Genomic DNA, 21281 nt, shown 5'->3' on the forward strand with positions numbered 1-21281 from the left:
CAATGTGTTTTCATTTATCTTTGTTCCCAATCCAGTGTTGCATCATCAGTCTGGCCTCCCTGTCTTACCAACAGTAAATGAACATAGAAGCTTGGCTAAACCAAAACAGCACGACTGTGACCAGTGTGGACAACGCTTCCATTACAAATCTCACCTTAAAAGACACCAGATAATTCACACTGGAGAGAAACCCTATGGATGTGATCAGTGTGGACAACACTTCTCTCAAATGTCCAACCTTAAAAAGCACCAGAGAATTCACACTGGAGAGAAACCCTATGGATGTGATCAGTGTGGACAACACTTTTCTGAATTGTCCAGCCTTAAAAAGCACCAGATAATTCACACTGGAGAGAAACCCTATGGATGTGATCAGTGTGGACAAAACTTCTCTAGAATGTCCCACCTTAAAAGCCACCAGAGAATTCACACTGGAGAGAAACCCTATGGATGTGATCATTGTGGACAACACTTCTCTGAACTGTCCAGCCTTAAAAGCCACAAGAGAATTCACACTGGAGAGAAACCCTATGGATGTGATCAGTGTGGACAACACTTTTCTGAAATGTCCAACCTTAAAAAGCACCAGAGAATTCACACTGGAGAGAAACCCTATGGATGTGATCAGTGTGGACAACACTTTTCTGAAATATCCAGCCTTAAAAAGCATCAGAGAATTCACACTGGAGAGAAACCCTATGCATGTGATCAGTGTGGACAACACTTCTCTGGAATGTCTGACCTTAAAACACACCAGAGAATTCACACTGGAGAGAAACCCTATGGATGTGATCAGTGTGGACAACACTTCTCTAGAATGTCCCACCTTAAAAGCCACCAGAGAATTCACACTGGAGAGAAACCCTATGGATGTGATCAGTGTGGACAACACTTCTCTAGAATGCCCCACCTTAAAACGCACCAGAGAATTCACACTGGAGAGAAACCCTATGGATGTGATCAGTGTGGACAACACTTTTCTGAAATGTCCAACCTTAAAAAGCACCAGAGAATTCACACTGGAGAGAAACCCTATGGATGTGATCAGTGTGGACAACACTTTTCTGAAATATCCAGCCTTAAAAAGCATCAGAGAATTCACACTGGAGAGAAACCCTATGCATGTGATCAGTGTGGACAACACTTCTCTCTAATGGACAGCCTTAAAAAGCATCAGAGAATTCACACTGGAGAGAAACCCTATGGATGTGGTCAGTGTGGAAAACACTTCTCTCAAATGACCAGTCTTAAAAGCCACCAGAGAATTCACACTGGAGAGAAACCCTATGGATGTGATCAGTGTGGAAAACACTTCTCTCAAATGTCCAACCTTAAAACGCACCAGAAAATTCACACCAGAGAGAAACCCTATATGTGAGTAGGAAAGATTTCAGATGCTCAAATGATGTATACTTTCACAAGGTTGTACACAATGGATTTAAACTGCTCCCTTGTGGTCGACGTGGAAATAGTTTTACTACATCAATCTGATTAAATAGAGGCTGATAAATATCAGCACATCTACAAGTGTTGCATGATGTATTTTGATTGTGTTGATTAATTGCAAGTAAACTTAGCATAAAGAATGGCTGTGCAGACTCAAATAAAGGAAGTGTTTTCTGTTTTTCTGTTGTTAGTTTGTTATTAACTTTTTTGTACTGTGTGGTAATTCCAGTCAATCACATGAAATACCATTTAGAAGGAAATAATCAGGTGCAAATTAGGTTTATCTGTGTACTTGATTGTCACGTCTATCTGAATGGTTCTGCTTGAATAGCAAGTGGAACGTGAGGAAGACTCATACAAGGACATGAAGGGGGCACTGGTAGGGGGCAGGACTGATACGATCTATAGTGCATACTATGAGGACAATTTAACAGCTTAATTTGGAGAAATCAGGTGCAAATTAGGTTTCTATGTGTACTTGATTGTCACATATATCTGAATGGTTCTGCTTGAATAGCAAGTGGAACGTGAGGAAGACTCATACAAGGACATGAATATGGGTTTAAATGTAATCCAAATGTAACTCACAACAGAATATGCAGAATAATAGATCACATTTTTGTCAATACCAGCTTTACTCAAACAAGCTAATCATTTTGCCACCATGACTGTAGGTAAAGCTCAATGTGCCTTTGTTGGATTTGGCTTTGTATGTTTTCCTTCCATTCCCAATATTCCCCTCACCAAGCTCACCCATAAACCAAACCACATAATGCAAGAAAACACTACATTCTATTGTTGTACAGTTACAGTAGGAATAGACTTGAACAGATTTAAGAATGGTATAAACAGTAGGTCATAGTTTATCATAACATATTTGACTTATTGAATGTCGGTCTTGCAAGACCATAATTATGGTGTTAGTTCAAAGTAGTGACATTGTTTGTGTTACAGGCCTCACGATTGAGTTGCCTGATGGCAGAAGATAAATCCTGTTGTACAGGGAAAATACAGACAGCAGATTTATGTTGCGTTCATCAGAGCAGGCTGCAAATCTGTCTTTATTCACAGAATCTTATGTTCATATTCTCTCTTTTTCTCTCTTTAAATTCAATCATATTCAATAATCACATTCATATTTCACAATTCACAATAAACTGTTACTGTAGAATAATACAACTTTTCTGTCGTCACATTTCACCAAAATACTGTATAGAAAATACATGTGTACTGTATGTGCTCCAAAACTCACATTTGTAATAACGTTACTTTAATCAGTCTCTGTACTTTACTTTTTCAGTCAATACTGTTTAAACCTTGTATTGTTTACTTTTTTAGTCAGTCTTACTGCATACAGAACGTTTTTTATAAAACACACAATGCACTGAATTAATTAAAACACTTGTTCACAAAATATCACAAAACATTCAATAAACATTTGTACATTATCACACCAAACCCTATGTTGGAGCCAGTTTTATGTTTTCATTTTCATAATATCAAATATTGTTTTGGAAAAGAGAATGTTATAGTTTGGATTATTAGAAGCCTCCACCTCTTATTAGAAACCCTGGTATGTCATGTCAATTTAGTGAGCCCCTTTGCACTTCCTTTATAATTTCTTCCCATGGATCATTGGACGACCTGCTCTACCTCCTGAGCCACAGCCGCCCTAAAGTTAAAAACGTTCGCTCTGAAAGAATATATATGCTAAATGCTAGTTCCAGTGCTTGTTGAGAATGGGTTTAATATATCTCTCCAGTGTGAATTCTCTGATGCTTTTTAAGGTTGTACATTAGAGAGAAGTGTTGTCCACACTGATCACATCCATAGGGTTTCTCTCCATGCTGTGTGAATTCTCTGGTGCTTTTTAGACAAATACGTACAGTTTGATAAAGTGAGAAAGGGGCTCGTTAAGAGCCAAAACACAGACTTGGGGTGCGTTAGGCACACTGAGTGACTGAGCGCAATGCCAATTCGGTATTTTAGTCCGTCATGTTGTAGTCCTACGTTATGTCCGGGTCCAAGTGGCACCAGCTCCCGTCCGCTTCTCATTGTAAAAAGCACCAGAGAATTCACACTGGAGAGAAACCTTATGGATGTGATAGTACTCGAGCCTAGAAATAATTACAAACTAGAAAAAGTGCCCTTCTGGGCACAGGTCTCCACCAGGGCAGGTCAGGTTGTGGCCTCCTGGTGGCGCTATAATAGGCCAATGTGAAAAGGGTGCCATTTCTTCATACGCCTTTGATGGCAATTGGATGATTTGAGGCATTTTGTTCCAAAAATGTGTTTTGCAAAAATCAACCTGTTGGTGGCGCTATAACAGGCCAATGTGAAAAGGGTGGGATATATTCCTCAGCCCAGTAAGAAAATATGTGAAAGATTTCACGTAAATTGCATGCTGCGTTCATGATTTGAGGCTTTTGTTCAAAACGGGGCAATCTTGCAAACTGTGAAAGCCAATTATAGCCAATTAGGATGGAATATGAAATATCGGACAGATCCGACTTGAGCACATGACCATAGAGATACTGTGTAACGATTTGTGAGATTTTTGGACAGAATCTGGAGGAGTAATATCCAAAAATGTGTTTTACAAAAGTCGGCCTCCTGGTGGCGCTATAAAAGAAGATGCGGAAAGTGCAGGTCAAAGGTTTGTCCTTAGCCTCTAGGGAGTGTGCATGCAACGTTTCACGCAGATCGGTGCAGTTTTAATTAAATAATGTGAAAAGCTGCCTCATGGTGGCGCTATAACAGGCCGTTCTGGAAAATGTGGGGCAGAGGTTCATCGTTGGCATCCAGGGAGTGTGTGTGCAAAGTTTGGCATCGACCGGGTTAACGGTGCCGGAGATTAGCTGGTAACAGACGGACGGAAGGAAGGAAGGACGGACGGACACGCACACGGACGGAGTGCAAAACATACTCTCTCCCCATGCCTTCGGCCTGGTGGAGACAATTAACTGAACCCCCTGAAGTGACAAGCAACTGAAAAGTTTAGTTTCTAGAGAAGCCCTAGCTTGTGCAGTTAAACAGTAATTACATTTATAATCGTATTCTTACATTTCATATCGTATGATATGAAACATATCACAAGGTGGAAGAAAACATGTATTTTTGTTCTTGCGGTGGATGCATTTATTGCGTTTTTGTTACGTTGTGTCACACTCAAATTGTGTCACTCAATTTGTCACATCACGTCATATATTTTGCCCAGGTCTCGTGACATCACTATGACATCATCAGGGATCATATCATAGTAAACATGACCTGCTGTTGCAGCCCATATATGGAGATCCCTGATGTCGTCAATATTAGTATATGGATTATGGATATGTCGGAACCTATTCTGACATTCCATATGTTGATCCTTCCTCTTCGATGTCTCCCTTTTGACTGATACCTGTCCATTTAAACTCTAGACGGGCCGGCCTGCCCCAAAGTTATTAGTGCTGCCGTGCCCGGCAGCCGGCGAAAACTAGAGTTCACAACAGGGCCCGAAAATCAAGGCCCGGCCCTACCTGGGCCCTCATCAAACCCTGTGCACGCAAGACACTGCCACCGCTGCCACCCTTAGAACTCCATATATGGAGCTGACCCGTTCTGACATTCCATATGTTGATCTGACCTCATCAAACCCTGTACACTCAAGACACGCTCCATATATGGCCAGTGCCCCCAGGCATCTTACTGGTGTAAAATACTGTAAACATCTAAGAATGTGATATAAAGTGTCACTTTTTCAAAATATACAACTTGTCTATTTTAGACATTGAGATCTATATTCAGTTCTGCGGCATCGAATGTGGATTCATGTTTATGAGAGTTCTACTTTAAATGGGCCTGAAAAATATGGTAGATTTTCACATTCCGTGTAGGTTAAATTGACAGCTCATTAATGGTTGTAAAGTGAAATTAGACTAAATGAGGGGGAAAATGAATCCGGAAGTTATAATGCCACAGATGGGCAACTCTGGAAGAATATTCTTTTTAACCCATTCTGAACGGGAACCCCTTTTGGTGTTTTAACTAAGCATCATGTTGTACTTTAGCTATTGAAAAATAGCAGATCTACAAACTCATAGCGCGCCACCGAGTGGCGCGCTACGAGCTTGTAGATCTGCTATTTTTGAAAAATCGTGAAAATGCGGCACAAATCGGGCCTAAATGGATTAATAAACTCTGGGACTAAAAGTGTAATGAAGCATATAATAATAATATAAGGCCCTACACACGCTGGACATCTTTGCAGCCTCATTCTTATCTTCTTCGTGGCACCCAGCCTAGACAGATTATTATGTGTGTACACATTGTTGCCAATTACTTTTTAATCTGTATTAGCGAATTAACATAATGATTGGCAGTGGCAGCAATTGAAAGCCTATTTGTTTAGACGGAGGCTCAGAAGTTCACTCTGTCTTAACTAGTTGCCAAGCTGTGATTGTGCTTTGGTTTAATAGGGACATACTTTGGTGGAAATGAGGCCAATACATGCCTTCTGGTAGTGACGCAAAGCTTATTTTATTTTAAATCTTTTTTGAGAATTTGTTCTTTCAAAATTGTTGAACGTGAGGCCAGCGAACCCTGGGTGGTGTCTCATTGGGTCTTCTACTAAATTATTTTCATTTCACTATTTTTTTACACAGCTGTGCACAATTACATTGATATGTGTTACTTAACGATTCAGGGGTAGGATATACACGTCTGAGGAGCGAGCCCGTTTTATGCCCCACAAAAAGGGAGGGGCTGGAAGGAGCGCCGCAGCTTGTGATTGGTTGAGACGGGCCGTCAGTCAGTGGGGTAGAGAGCACTCCGCTGTGTGTTCATTGTGGGGGACGACGACGAGGATTTACTATATTCTGTGCCTGACGGGTCGCAACTCGAACGGGGCCGTGTCGTCTCGAGCGAATTTCGAAACGTTCCACACGGCAACTCCCTCCTTACTGGCCTATACCGGCATGCGCACTTCAAGCTGCTATAAGCAATAATATGTCAACATTTGAATGACCTTTTTATTGTTTTGGTATTCAGACAGCCAGCAATGGGTAGAACGCTCCCAAAAAAAATGTAGTCTCTGTGACACATCTAGGGGCCACAATCTGCATTCAAAGATTTTCCTAGAAGCTTTGTCATTGGTCGATTTGCCTATCTGCTTCCTGATTGGTTAGTCATTGCGACTGGGTTTCTTTTCGACCAATGACAAAGCTTCTATAGAACATCTTTGAATGCAGATTGAGGCCCCTAGATGTGTCACAGAGACTAAATTATTTTTGTGAGTGCTGGCTGTCTGAATACCAAAAAAATAAAAAGGTCATTAAAATGTTGACATATTATTGCTTATAGCAGCTTTAAGCCTCTCCAACTCATCCAAAATGCCGCAGCTCGCTTGGTCTTCAACCAGCCAAAATTCTCACATGTCTACCCCCCCCCCCCCCCCCCCCCCCCCCCCCCTCCTCCACTCCCTCCATTGGCTCCCGGTCGCTGCCCGCACAGAGTACAAAACTCTGCTGGCCTTCAAAGCAACCTTCTGATCGAACCCTATACAAACCCTCCCGTGCACTCGGATCAGCCAACGCAGGGAAGCTGGAAGTACCTTCACTAAAAATGCCGGGACAACGCTCCACACGTCCCAAAGTATGGAATGCACTTCCCAATATAATCAGAACTGCAGATTCACTCCCAACCTTCCGCCGTAGTCTGAAAACCCACCTCTTCAGACTCCGTCTTAGCCCGTAGCACTTTCCCTAGCCCCGATGACCTTCTTACAGGCGTATGCAAAGGCTCAACTTATGCAACTTAGATAGCATTTTATGTAGACTTGTAGCATTTTATGTAGACATAGCACTATATAGTACTGGTATATATGCATAGTTTCATTATATAGATATTCCACTGTTACGTTTGTGGTGTATTTTCACACCTAAAACTCACTAAACCGTAGTAAACTCTAGAGAGATGAACTAGGCTGTAGAGTAGTGAAAAACCCCGTCAAAAAGCATCAGATCGGATCGGAGGAAGAACAGGCAGGCAGAGAGGTGAACTGGAGATCCATCGAAGTAGTATTTATTGCAGGAGTACAAATACAACAGAACAGAGCTTCAGGCCCTGAGCATGGAGCCCAGGGCCTCCATATGACTGACCGTAGCCAGCCCAGACTAGTGATTTTCACATTGACAACATGACATGATATAGTACAGAATTGAATTCAGAGGTGGAGTCAAAATTAACATACAGATCAACAGATGGCCTTTAGGTTAGCAGATGGCTGTCCCCCTGTGTGTTTTGATTCACACCTGTGACCAAGCTCCAAGCAGTATAACAAAGCTTTAGCCACAGGGTACTTCATGAGAACCTCTGAGGTGTTTGCTCTCAGACCCAAGCACTTCTGACCAGACAATGTGACTCCACTTAACCTGTAGTACCAAAATGTAGTGTAGTTATTGACAGAATATAGCATTATGGCCATATGGACTATATTCACGATTCCACACTCCCCCCTTATGACAATCACAAGATTGGCATACAAAACAATACATATAGTCCATATTCAACTGTAGTACACCCCCCTTTGACTCCACATAGCCTATCGAACATCAGGAAAAACAACAACAAATGACAACATTACACAAAGTTCCCAAAATGATTACAACTGGTTCAAATTACATGTTCTCGTTCTTCTAAATGATTCTTCTTCTACATAACCACAATTTCATCAATGTACACCTAGCATCACTTTTCGACACTTCAAAACACTCACAATACCCTGTCTGTAACTTCAAATCACTTTTTTTAACGAATTTCACATAACCTTATCGATCAATGATAGAAATTAAACTTTAAACATATACTGACATTAAAATCACAACAATTCCGTCTTAACCCCTCTGTTTCACTTTGAAACTCCCACTTTGTTTGGAATAATTATTGGCCTTCAATCTTAATAACTAAACACCCAGTTTAATATGATATTAAGAGTAAAACATAGTCATAACATTCATTTTCAAATAAGTTTTTCCGGACATGTTTGATAAATTCATTTATATTTTGAAACTTCTCCTCAAAGGCTTGGTAAGCGCGATGCGGGGAAGGGAGTGAGGCAAAATAAGATCCGATGCCAATACGATCCTAGCCAGAGGCCACCTCCTGCTTCAGACTAACAAGTCACAGTTCAACTTAACCAGGGTACTATCGGGTTACGTTACTTATCCTGACCCTAACTTTTCAAGTAACTACTTGATGAACGCTAACTCCCTCACGTTTAAAGGCAAAAGCTTTCTCAATAATAACAAAGAAATCTTGCACGTCGTGGCACCCTAACTGCCTCTAGTTGACATTATCGTAAACTAAATTTATTCGAACAAAACTAAGAACCTTATGCACAATTAGGACGATTAACACTTATGCGTACGACAGGGGCACTGTCTTTCGCCTGACAAAGAAACATCTAACTAATTTTACTCCGGTCAATATTTCTATTCAGATCCAAATCTCCCTTAGGCTCTATTTCTTGAATCAACTTCTTAACTAATTTAAATTCGACAAAACACACAAACATCAACGTATGCCTACATATACGCTGAATAGACTCACATTTAGACACACTTTTTGAATACAGATAAAGACTATTGAATCTCTCCATCTATTATTAATAAACTTCTTATAATGTCGCATTTGTCATTGTTCTCACCTCGTGTCCGTTCAGCCATGCGTGGGTCAAACAGAAGCTGCATGCTGTTGAACTCGCGCCGCCGTCGCCCTGCTTCCATTGTCCCATCCAACACAGCACCATACTCCCCCCTCCAGACATTATATGAATATGAAATATCACATAAATGACTGGAAAGAAAAACATGAACGCATGTGTAGCTACAGGCCCCATCGAAACAAAGAAACGCCGCAAAACGAGCTTGCAGATCCGCTGTTTCTGAAGAACGAAATGAACCCGTGGTCCGCCCGTGACCACCTCCGCTGATGAAATGAAATGAACCATCCGCTGATCGCTCTCTCCTCCCCGTTGCACGCCGTGATGAACCCTCTCCCGGTCCCCCGACGAACCCTCGGCCCGCCGCTTGGTGAAGGCCGTGTAGAGACGTCCCCTTCCTTGGGTTGGAGATCCGCTGCTCCCCGCCGAGACGTGAAGAGAAGCATGGTCGCCGTCGACATCAGAGCTCCGGAGCGCACCGCTTGCGCCATCGTCCCCGGTCGCCGAAGAGAAGACCACTTCTTCCCGCTGTAGACGAACGCCGTGTCCCCGAAAAATCAAACAAACCCCCAACCACCAACCGCCAAAATCAGACTGAAATTGTCCAAAAGCCCCCGCTGGCCCTCTGCTGCCTGGCGCTGGAAGCACCAAAGACACCGGGTTTCAGGGCAACATCTATGTGGTATCTGGTGGCTAGGAAAATCAACTCCCAACCAACAGGACCGGGTTTCCAAGGCATCCATCTATGTGGTGTATTTTCACACCTAAAACTCACTAAACCGTAGTAAACTCTAGAGAGATGAACTAGGCTGTAGAGTAGTGAAAAACCCCGTCAAAAAGCATCAGATCGGATCGGAGGAAGAACAGGCAGGCAGAGAGGTGAACTGGAGATCCATCGAAGTAGTATTTATTGCAGGAGTACAAATACAACAGAACAGAGCTTCAGGCCCTGAGCATGGAGCCCAGGGCCTCCATATGACTGACCGTAGCCAGCCCAGACTAGTGATTTTCACATTGACAACATGACATGATATAGTACAGAATTGAATTCAGAGGTGGAGTCAAAATTAACATACAGATCAACAGATGGCCTTTAGGTTAGCAGATGGCTGTCCCCCTGTGTGTTTTGATTCACACCTGTGACCAAGCTCCAAGCAGTATAACAAAGCTTTAGCCACAGGGTACTTCATGAGAACCTCTGAGGTGTTTGCTCTCAGACCCAAGCACTTCTGACCAGACAATGTGACTCCACTTAACCTGTAGTACCAAAATGTAGTGTAGTTATTGACAGAATATAGCATTATGGCCATATGGACTATATTCACGATTCCACACGTTCTTGGCTTACATATGACTCATGATAACTACTATTTTATGTATGTGATGTATTGCCATGCTTTTTGTTCATGCTTACTGTAAATCACTCTAGATTAAGAGCGTCTGCTAATTGCCTAAATTGTTTAGCTCTCTCGGTGGTGTCTCTCTGCCTCTCTGTTGCGGTCTAAAACTGTAGGGTGAAAGTCCCTCCCTTTGTGGGGCAGAAAACTGTCGCGTCTGGGGTCATATAGACCATTTTTACGCCGCTGTAAAAATGGTCTATATGACCCCAGACGTGACAGTTTTCTGGATAAACACTGGTGTAACCAATAATGGTTATGCTAATTATCCATATCCATTGAACTATCCATTCAGGTCAAACGTAAGGATGCTGTTGTTATTGTGCATGCACCCTGGGCAAGACCTACGCTGAAAAGACTATCAGCGGAAGTGGCGGAAGTGTTGCGTGTAAGATAACTACGTCACGCGGTGCGGCTGTGTTTACTATTCCCCACCGAAACAAGGAAATGACGTTGATGCTTTACAAATCAGTTCACATTCTCCGCGAATGAAACAAGTGTTGTGATTGGTCGGGAAAATATCGTATCCGGGGGAAATACATCTGATGGATGTTCCGGAGGATACGTCCGCCGATAGCTTCTTTGCCTTACGTTGTGACCAGGCTCTTCTTTTCGCAGATAAGTGAGCCTGGGACCGAGGCTATTGTGCATGTTGGCTCACTGGAAAGACTACACAACATGGAACTGAACCTAATAGTATCATCGGTAGGTAACACACCTGTGTTTATCCTATACATGACTTTTCATGTAAGAAATGTCTGCCATCATGAAAAAGGTTTATTCTGATTCCAGGCTTTATATACCTGTCTCAGCAGTGACCACACCTGCACCCCAGCCTTCCTTTAGCTCCAGTGACATCACGCCTTAGTATGGGCAAATAGGGGAAGGGAATTGTGTTGGAAACAAAGGTACATCCTTTGTGGATTTGGTTCCTTGTGGCTCTGGACTATAGAGCGTTGCAGTCCTGCAACCCTACCAGGGCCCAGGAAATGATTCCCTGTTCATTTTCCTCATAGACATTTCAAAACGAATTTATTTAAAGACCATTTAAGCCTCGTACAAAGCCAACTCTTGTTGTGACAAATCATGATAACAAACAAAAAATGTTGGGCCGAACAAATAATTAGAAAGAAGAAAAAAACGGCAGGTTACAACACTTTATTTTTGTTTTTTTTCTTCTTTGTAGTTATTTGTGTAAATATTGTGTGTGTTGTCATGAGTTGTCACAACTCGAGTTGGCTTTGTCCGCGGCGTAACCGTCTTTAAATAAATAATTTTTGAAATGTCTATGGGGAAAATTGCATTGGGAATCATTTCCTGGGCCTGGCGTCGTCATGAAAGGGGGCGGGACTGCGACGCTCTATAGGGAGCTTGAACAACAAATAGTTTGACGTCCCGTCTTCACTGTCCATGTTGTATAGAGGGTATGCGCGTGACATCATCATCAAACCAGGAAGTTATGCAGGAATGCCTACTGAGTGGCTAAAAACGACTTTCTGGCCTTGACAGCCCATGCATCCAAACAGAAAAGTCATATCTAGTTGCATTAAACGACATTAAACAATGTTAAACAATGTTAAACTCACTCCTAAACTCATTCCTGTCACTTTGCCACTCGTTTTGTCATTCACTTCATGCATGTGCATACCCTCTATTGATGTTGGTACCATTAAGAGAGTTAACAGGCGAAACTTTGATCAAAATCACAATTCATGATCTACATTCTCAAATTCTGTAGACTTTCTTGTAAATTAAGTAATAAAGATGTTTAACAATAATATAACTTTTGAGAGCGTAACATGACACCAAATGGACCTGAACGAGATCCATGCCCCCACCCGACTATGCAATACCCGTTGTACCCGTGTCAGAGCACCGGTTCTCTGTGTCCTTTAGTCCTAATATATGGAGTTCTGTGTCAGTGCATGCCCAAATATGGAGTGTTGTGATGTCAGAAGAACAGGCCAGTTTTTATATATTCCATATATTTAATATGCAGGAGGCATTGTTTGAAGTATGAATAATGTTAGCTTGAATAGAGCGTCGCAGTCCCGCCCACCTCGAGAGACCCGGAAAAGAATTCCCCGTTCATTTTCATCATAGACTTTTTTTAAAGTATTTATTTAAAGACGTTTACGCCGCGGACAAAGCCAACTCTTGTCGTGACAAATCATGACAATAAACACAATGTTTTGGGCGGAACAAATAATTAGAAGAAAAAAACGGCAGGTTACAACACTTTTTTTTTTTTTTTTTTTCTTTACAATTATTTGTTTGGTCCAAATATTGTGTGTGTTGTCATGATTTGTCATGACTCGAGTTGGCTTCGTACGATGCTTAAAAGGTCTTTAAATCAATACTTTTTGAAATGTCTATGGGGAAAATGCATTGGGAATTATTTCCTGGGCCTGGCGTCGTCATGAAAGGGACTGCGACGCTCTATATGGGTGAACATATTATAGATATTCTATTCTATAGTATGCTTTTATCCAATCTAATCTTCGGGTCATGACCCACACACACTTCATGACCATAGGTGAGAGTAGGAACGGAGATTGCTCGGTAGATAGAGAGCTTTGCCTTCTGGCTGAGCTCTCTTTTCGTCACAACAGTGCGTCTGTCACAACAGTCCTCTGTTTATCCATCCATCCATCTTCAACCGCTTATCCGTAGTCTGGTCGTGGGGGCAACAGCTCCACCAGAGTGCTCCAGACTTCCCTCTCAGTCCAGAGCAACATTAGTGACTTCCTCCTGGGGGGATTCCGAGACGTTCCAAGGCCAGTGAGTCGATGTGTTTCCTCCAACTGCGCCTTGGTCTGCCCCGGGGTCTCCTCCCAGTGGGACGTGCGTCGAGGACCTCCCTAGGGAGGCGCCCGAGAGGCATCCTAACCAGATGCCCGAACCACCTCAGCTGACTCCTTTCCAGGCGAAGGAGCAGCGGTTCTTATTCTTTCGGTCATGAACGAAGATTGCTCGGTAGACAGAGAGCTTTGCCTTCTGGCTCAACTCTGTTTATGCATAATTCAAAATCCCTACTGAAAATATGCAGATCTATATCCCAGTATATTTAGTATCTATGTCACAATGCATGTCGAGGTGTTATAGCTCAGATTGTCATAACCAAATCAAAGCGAGATGCATACTGTGAATATCCTTCCTTGGTAGACGATGTTGATACGATGTCATCGTGATTTAATGCTATACCGATCCTGCTTTTGTTTTTCTTTAACAGTATTCTTGTATTTGTACCAGTGCCGTCTCCAGGCACAAATCAGCAGGGGGGCATACTTTTTTCCAAAGGGGGCACTTCATTTTTCAAACCCCCCTATGTATAACAAATAGTCGCACATTTTGTGCCCAAAACGTCTGTGGACGTCCTGGGTATTACCGCACGTGCATAGCCCAAGACGTCTGTGGACGTCTTCCAAAAAAAATAAATATATATATATATTTTAATTTTCTTTTTTTTTAAATTTTTTTTTTATTAAAAAAAATAAGAAAAATCGAAACACTTGCCATTGAGAATGTATTTGGCGTTTAAATTAAATAACTCAGAAACTATAAAACATTTAAAAGTAAAAAGTTCCAGCATGTGTCTCCACAGTCAGCTGAATTATAAAAAATGTGAATGGATTTTCTAGGTGAAAGTGATTTTGGGCAGTTTTGCGTGGGCTCTCAATGTGTTAAGAAAGCGATGCTTGAAAAAGGCTACAAGTAGGGTGCAATTATGCAGCAGCACAAACAACAAAGACATACAAATATGTTGAGCATTATAATGTCTTCTGCATGCATATATTACCTTGTATTTCTATTAACTATTCAATGAATTTGAACATGTATAATTTGTATATATTTACAATAATCATGAAGAACTTATAGATTTAACATTTGTTTAGTTTAGTTTAGTTTATTTGATCATCCTTCAGTTTCAGATAGAATATTTAAAGGCAATGAATGGAAGCTGTTACAAAAACAAAACGTGAAGATGATCAAAAGGAATAGGCAGAAGCTAAAAGCTTATAAATGCCTATCCTACTTACAACAGAACATGATTCGTAATACTCATTACATTAACATTAACAGATTCACTGTTTTGTGAATCTTGTAAAACATTTAAATATTGGTAGGGTAGGGCAGGGGTTCTCAACCCGTGGGTCGCGACCACTCGAGGGGTCGCCAAATTATTTTAGGGGGTCCCCAAATTATAAAAGAAAAAAAAGATTTTTTTTTTTTGCGCTATGAGCTTGTAGATCTGCTATTTTTCAATAGCTAAATTATAACATAATGCTTAAAACACCAAAAGGGGTTCCCGCCCAAAATGGGTTAAGGTTATTGTAGCAGTCAATTTATATTGGGGGTCGGGAGGGGGCGGGGGTCCCGAGATATTGCCAAATCATTTCCGGGGGTCCCCGGCCAAAAACGTTGAGAACCCCTGGGGTAGGGTACTACTGGCCATGGACTGGAGGGGCACAATGCCCCCCAATGCCCCCTCTGTAGAGACGGCACTGAGTTGTACATGTCATGGGTGCCTCACAAAATCAAACCAAATCAACCTTTATTTATATAGCACGTTATAACACAACCAGAGTTGACCAAAGTGCTTCACAACAACAGATACAAATGAAAGCAGAATACATTAAGCATAAAAACATAGCATATAAAAAAAACAGCGTGATGAGTGCCTAAATAGGTTAATATCAGTTCACATTGAACGCCAGGGGAAAAAAAGGTGCGTTTTTAAGAAGGGATTTGAACATTTACTGCATGTCACTCCCATAGAGTATATAAAAGGATAGAGACTGAACTGGCGCGAAGCTCCGCCCCCCCAGCTATTCATGTCAGTGGAAGTTGCTCAGTGGCGTTTTGAAGCACCCGGAAGACTGCCGGAAGTCCCTCCTCCGGACCTCAAATTTTGAGGTCCGGGGTGACGTTGGAGTGATGGTCCTACGTCACGACGCAATGTTAAAGCCCAGCTGCACGGGGTTTCCCGGTCATGAATCCACGGGTCCGCCTGTAGTCCCTCCTCCTACCACTAGGGCCCAGAGCTTCAACGTTGAATAGCCTCACTGGCCCCTTGGTCACTCCCCCATCTCTCTCCCCATTTCCTGTCAGCCTACATAAAATCCCTCCATAAAATATATAAAATAAAGGCCTCTCTGAAATCTGAAATTATCTTGTATACAGATTTATTTGATTGTATAGTAGTCGTTCTCTATACTCTGTAAAATGAAGAAAGAACAACATGACACAGAGACGGTGACTGCTTAATTAAGTTAATTTAGGACCTTCTAGCAGTTAATTTCGTTTTATTAAACACATTTCTTCCATGTAGCCCATGTTTTGTAATGGCATCATCATGCTATTATGCCCGTGGATATACAGAGTGAATTAATTCATCTGATAATACCTTTTTATATAATCACCAACATGAATTTTGTTTGTTATTTACAGCTAGGTAGAGTAGTGGGGCGAGACGGAAAAGGGGCGAGCGTACCTGTTACCTTTTCATGTATTCAATATTTTATCTCGAGTGCACTCGTCTCTTTGGATTTCGGTACAAAGTTCATTGTCAGAAATGGACAAAATGCGCACACGTTCATACACGTTCTCCTTTTACCAAAATAGACATTCCAATTGTCGTCCTAATGGACTTGAGAGCACATTGTGTACTCTCCTCTGATCCGCTTTGTGGTAATGTGCGCTGGAACAGATAAACCCTGACCCCATGTCTTTGTAGTTCTCCATCTCTTCGCCATCTCTATGGCAACTACAGCTGGAAAAAATGCTTTGCTGTATTAGCTCGTATAGACCGGAGGACGCATATCAGTGTCACCTCATAGCTTTTGAACCACTTTAACCATTATTTTAAACTTTATAGCTGTTGAAAAATAGCAGATCTACAAGCTCATAGGAGTGCCGCGCTACGAGCTTGTCGTCGTCAGGGAAAATGTGTGTGAAAAAACTTTGAATATATATTATTTCAACGTTTTTTTTTACTCAAATACTTGCTTCTGGGGGCAGTGTCCCTGTCCCTGGTACAACATATTTTGAGATGGGGGTCAAATACACTATTGTGGGAGTCCTTGACATGAAATAGTTTTGAGAACCACTGACATAAATGAAAAATAGGATTTTCAGGATTCATAAAACTTTAGCATCGGGTCTCGATCAGGTCTAAATGGGTTAGAAGTTGAACTAAGCAGAGAAAGAAAAAGTGCAAGAGAGAGAGAGGAACGGGGGGGAGCTTTTCATTTCCATCTCTTTACCATCTGTCAGTAATTGATCCAGTTTATGAAAACCATCACAATCATTTAAGACTCCACACATCAAATCGTGGGATTCTACTAGCGTGGATGGTGTTTACCAATTACTGCAGCCTAAATTAGTTAAGCTATGCCATTCAAAACCTATTTATGTTGCAACATGCTGGACACGTACGTTGACGAGATTTAAAAAGAACATTCTGGGCACATCTGGCTGTCTTTTGGTAAATGGTGCATTTATATAGCGCCTTTATCCAAAGCGCTTTAGTGCATTACATTCACCCATTCACACACAGATGGCGGCGGAAACCATGCAAAGCACCAACCAGCACATAAGGAGCAATTCGGGGTTCAGAGTATTGCTCAAGGACACTTCAACGCTAACTCTGGGGGGGATTTTCAGCAACGCCCTGCACATAGAACCACACACACACACACACATTAAAACCTGGGAGCTGACCAGTACAACCACAGTCTTATACTGTTGGCCACTAAGCAGCTCCAGGAGGAGCAGTTGGGGGTTCAGTGCCTTGCTCAAGGGCACTTCAGCGGTGTTGGGTGAGTGATGACAATCACTCCCCCACCCAGATTTGTCCTGCCCGTCCGGGGAATCGAACCGGCAACCTTTCGGTAACAAGGGCGCTCCTCTAACCCTTAGGCCACCACTGCCCCCAAAATCCTACCGCCACCGTCTTTTGAGTGACGTCAATCGTAACAACAATATTACGAATAGGTTTCGATGAAGGAATTACAGAATGGTGTGTCATGTAAAATCATTCAGGTACTTAGCGATAGCCGCTAATCAATAATGTACCATGCTACTTATTATATTACGTTTAACCCGTTTAGGACGGAACGCACCTGTGTCGCTTTAGCGTTTGACCACTTTAACCGTTATTTTTAAACTTTAGCTGTTGGAAAAATAGCAGATCTACAAGCCCATAGCGTTGCGCCGTCTGTGTGCAAATATTTGAATATATATTATTTCAACGTTTTTCTTTTAACTCAAATATTTGCTTCTGGGGGGGTGGGGGGTGGGGGGGGTCGTTCCTGGAACAACATATTTTGAGATGAGCGGCCAAAATAGCCTACATGTCATTCTGGGGGGGGTCCTTGACATGAAAAAGGTTGAGCACCACTGACATATAGAAACATAGGGCAGTATTATGTGTGTCTTAAGTACCAGGTCTTATATTACTTAACTTAAGACCTGGAGGCGTGGTCAATGCTGTTTGGCCACTCAGAATAGCCAAATGGCATTGATCACGCCTCCAGGTCTTAACACTTTGATTGCTATACAGAATCTCCCCAGGCCTATTTTGATGTTGCTACCGTTTAACATTGCACAAAGGCCTTGTTCGGGGGCCCACAGCAAAATGTTCTCTTATAGCGAGAATCACAAGCATACATCAAAAGAAAGCTGAACTTGTCCACTTCAATTTAAAAAATACATTTTGATTTTACCATGTTCCATTCTGGAGATATTGACCTTTTTGCAACACCTGCATTTGCCTGGAAGTGGTTATCTTGAACAGCGAGCAGAGTTATGGATGGTTTAAAGTCAGAGACATTGACAGGCAGATATAAAATTGAACCCAATAAATATCCTATACATCCTATACACCGAATGAAAGCCCTGAATGTGTACTTTTACGAGGAAAACAGTACACATTGATCCCATGTACAGTTAGACAGTAATTGGTTATTGAATGCAGCTTGTGCCCACCAGATAACTTCAGAGAAGACATGGACGTGAACTCCTCAATATTCACAAAATAAGGCCTATAGCGACATATAAATACTATATACCGTATGAAACAGAAGACTCTCTGCTTTCATAAGGAAAAAAATTCTACTGTAATAATAAAAAATCACACCCCTGTGAAGTGAGCGGTGCAACTCTACTTCTCTACTTATTCACTACAGCTCGCTATATACGGACTGAGACAGAAAGTCATGTAAACCTTTTATTTACAGTTTGGTCTGTAAACTTCTACTGTAATAATAAAAATCCCACCCCTGTGAAGTGAGCGGTGCAACTGTTCTCTACAGTTGCGCGGTGCAACTGTAAATAAAAGGTTTACATGACTTTCTGTCTCAGTCCGTATATAGCGAGCTGTAGTGAATAAGTACAGAACAGTTGCACCGCTCACTTCACAGGGGTGTGATTTTTATTATTACAGTAGAAGTTTACAGACCAAACTGTAAATAAAAGGTTTACATGACTTTCTGCCTCAGTCCGTATATAGCGAGCTGTATTGAATAAGCAGAGAACAGAATATGGGACAGAGTATCACCACTCACTTCACAGGGGTGTGATTTTTATTATTACTACAGTAGAAGTTTTTTTCTTATGAAAGCAGAGAGTCTTCTGTTTCATACGGTATATAGTATTTATATGTCGCAATAGGCCTTATTTTGTGAATCTTGAGTTCGGGTCCATGTCTTCTCAGCAGTTATATCTGGTGGGCGCAATGTGCATCCAGTAACCAATTTATGACAAACTGTACATGGGATCAATGTTTACTCTTTTCCTCGTAAAAGTACACATTCAGGGCTTTCATTCGGTGTATAGGATGTATAGCATATTTATTGTGTTTATTTTTATATCTGCCTGTCAATGTCTGACTATAAACCTTCACTCTGCTTTATTAGATGAGGATGATGATGATGATGATTGCCTCGCCTCGCCTAATCTATCTCACTGCTTTCATTGTCTTGATCGCAGTAACATTGGGGGGGGGGGGTCATGGGCACATTGGGCAGCAAAAGTCTTGATCCGTACGGCTATAAAAAGTCCCATTCCACCGTTCGGTTCAGAACTATAGTATAACGGTGAGACGCGTTGTCATCATCAGCTGATTTTGTTTTTCAAGCTAGTATAGGGGAACATGCCTGGGCATGCAGCTTGGAAGCGATGGAGAAAAAAAAAAGCTTCACCGGGAGTGTCCAGAGAGGTGCTAAGCCCGGCTGTGATGTCGACGACAAGGAAAAAATGACTTCCACAGATCACAACACCACGGTTTAGGACGCGGAAAGGTTCGTTATACATTACACCCGGGTCGATTACGTCCCCGACGCGTTCATTGCGGTCTTATCGCTACAATTATAATGAATAAAAAAGCGTTACAATCACACGTCCGAGCGATCTCCGATTATGACGGCTCTGCATGGCGATACGTGATCCACCAACGGAACACTGTCTGTTGTCGTGGCGGCCCCTCGATACTGTGGTTCGTTTGTTAGTTCGTAGTATTGTAGGCTCGGGGATCGTTTGGTCGCTACAGTATGAAGAAGGAAACATGCATCTGTCCATGTGTGTTGCAGACGTTATGCAATGCCGATCCGGTGCATATGTGTTTAGGCAGCGTTCCGTTCATCATGTTTTTTTCCGAGAGACAGAGCCCCCATCTCGCAAGATCCTCCTCCTGGAGAAACAGGAGGGGAGGGGGGAATCGAGTATTATAGTGTTGGGTGAAATGTCCGAGGTGGAGGAAAGCCTGGTGAGGCGAGGTTAGGTGAAATTTGATTATTCTATTCACACACACCGACTAGATTATGGGAGCGTCCATTTTACCCGGGCTTCTACACGTAAAGCGGCCCGCCCTCCTGTTTTCAGGAGGGGAGGGGGCTTCTTTTGTTTATTTTTTATTTTTTTTATCACGTGAGCGGGACTAAGCAGCAATGACAGGGGGATGGTTCTTCATTGTCCGGGTGGGTAAAAAGATGAATGAAAGTATGCTATAAAAAAAGTGATTAAAACGTATGGATACGTGGTTAGCACCGGACGTTTGATTAATTAATAACGTACGGATACGTTGTTCGCGTTCGCTGTGTTAAGTTAAGTAATAAGACCTGGTACTTAAGACACGCATAATACTGCCCCTAGGGTTTTCCAGAAAACGTTTTTTTATAAATGGCCTCCGGTCTAAATGGGTTAAAATCCTGTGGTTTCTGATAGAGGTTTTTGCGATTCTGTCACACATGAATAATCCCTGTGTCCACTCGCCCGGTGCTTTGGGTCCAGATGAGAGACCAATAATGAAAACTCAGCAGCAGTGCTCGGCGTCAGCGAGCTGTGGCACGTAGCAGGCTACACACAAATCCCTGCCTGGGCTCTCTTCCTCTTTTATCTTCTCGGTGCAAACATTTTGTCTCGAGAATATCTCTTCCTAACGTTTCATCCCCGGAAGATGTTGTATCCCCATGATAGAGCGCAGGTGCTTCCAGGCAGCGATTTAACCCATTTTCGGCGGGAACCCCTTTTGGTGTTAGCATTATGTTATGCTTTAGCTATTGATAGCAGATCTACAATACGAGCTGCTATTTTTGAAAAATCGAAGAACGACTGACATAGAAACATAGCTTTTTCAGAAAACTGTCAGGATGTAGAAGACATTTTTAGAATCTGATCTCAGGTCAAAATGGGTTAAATCTTTATTTCCACTTCCAGAAAGTTTTTTTAGCTCGTGA

Source organism: Electrona antarctica (assembly GCF_951216825.1).
Source record: "Electrona antarctica genome assembly, chromosome: 4".
NCBI classification, from domain to species: domain Eukaryota; kingdom Metazoa; phylum Chordata; class Actinopteri; order Myctophiformes; family Myctophidae; genus Electrona; species Electrona antarctica.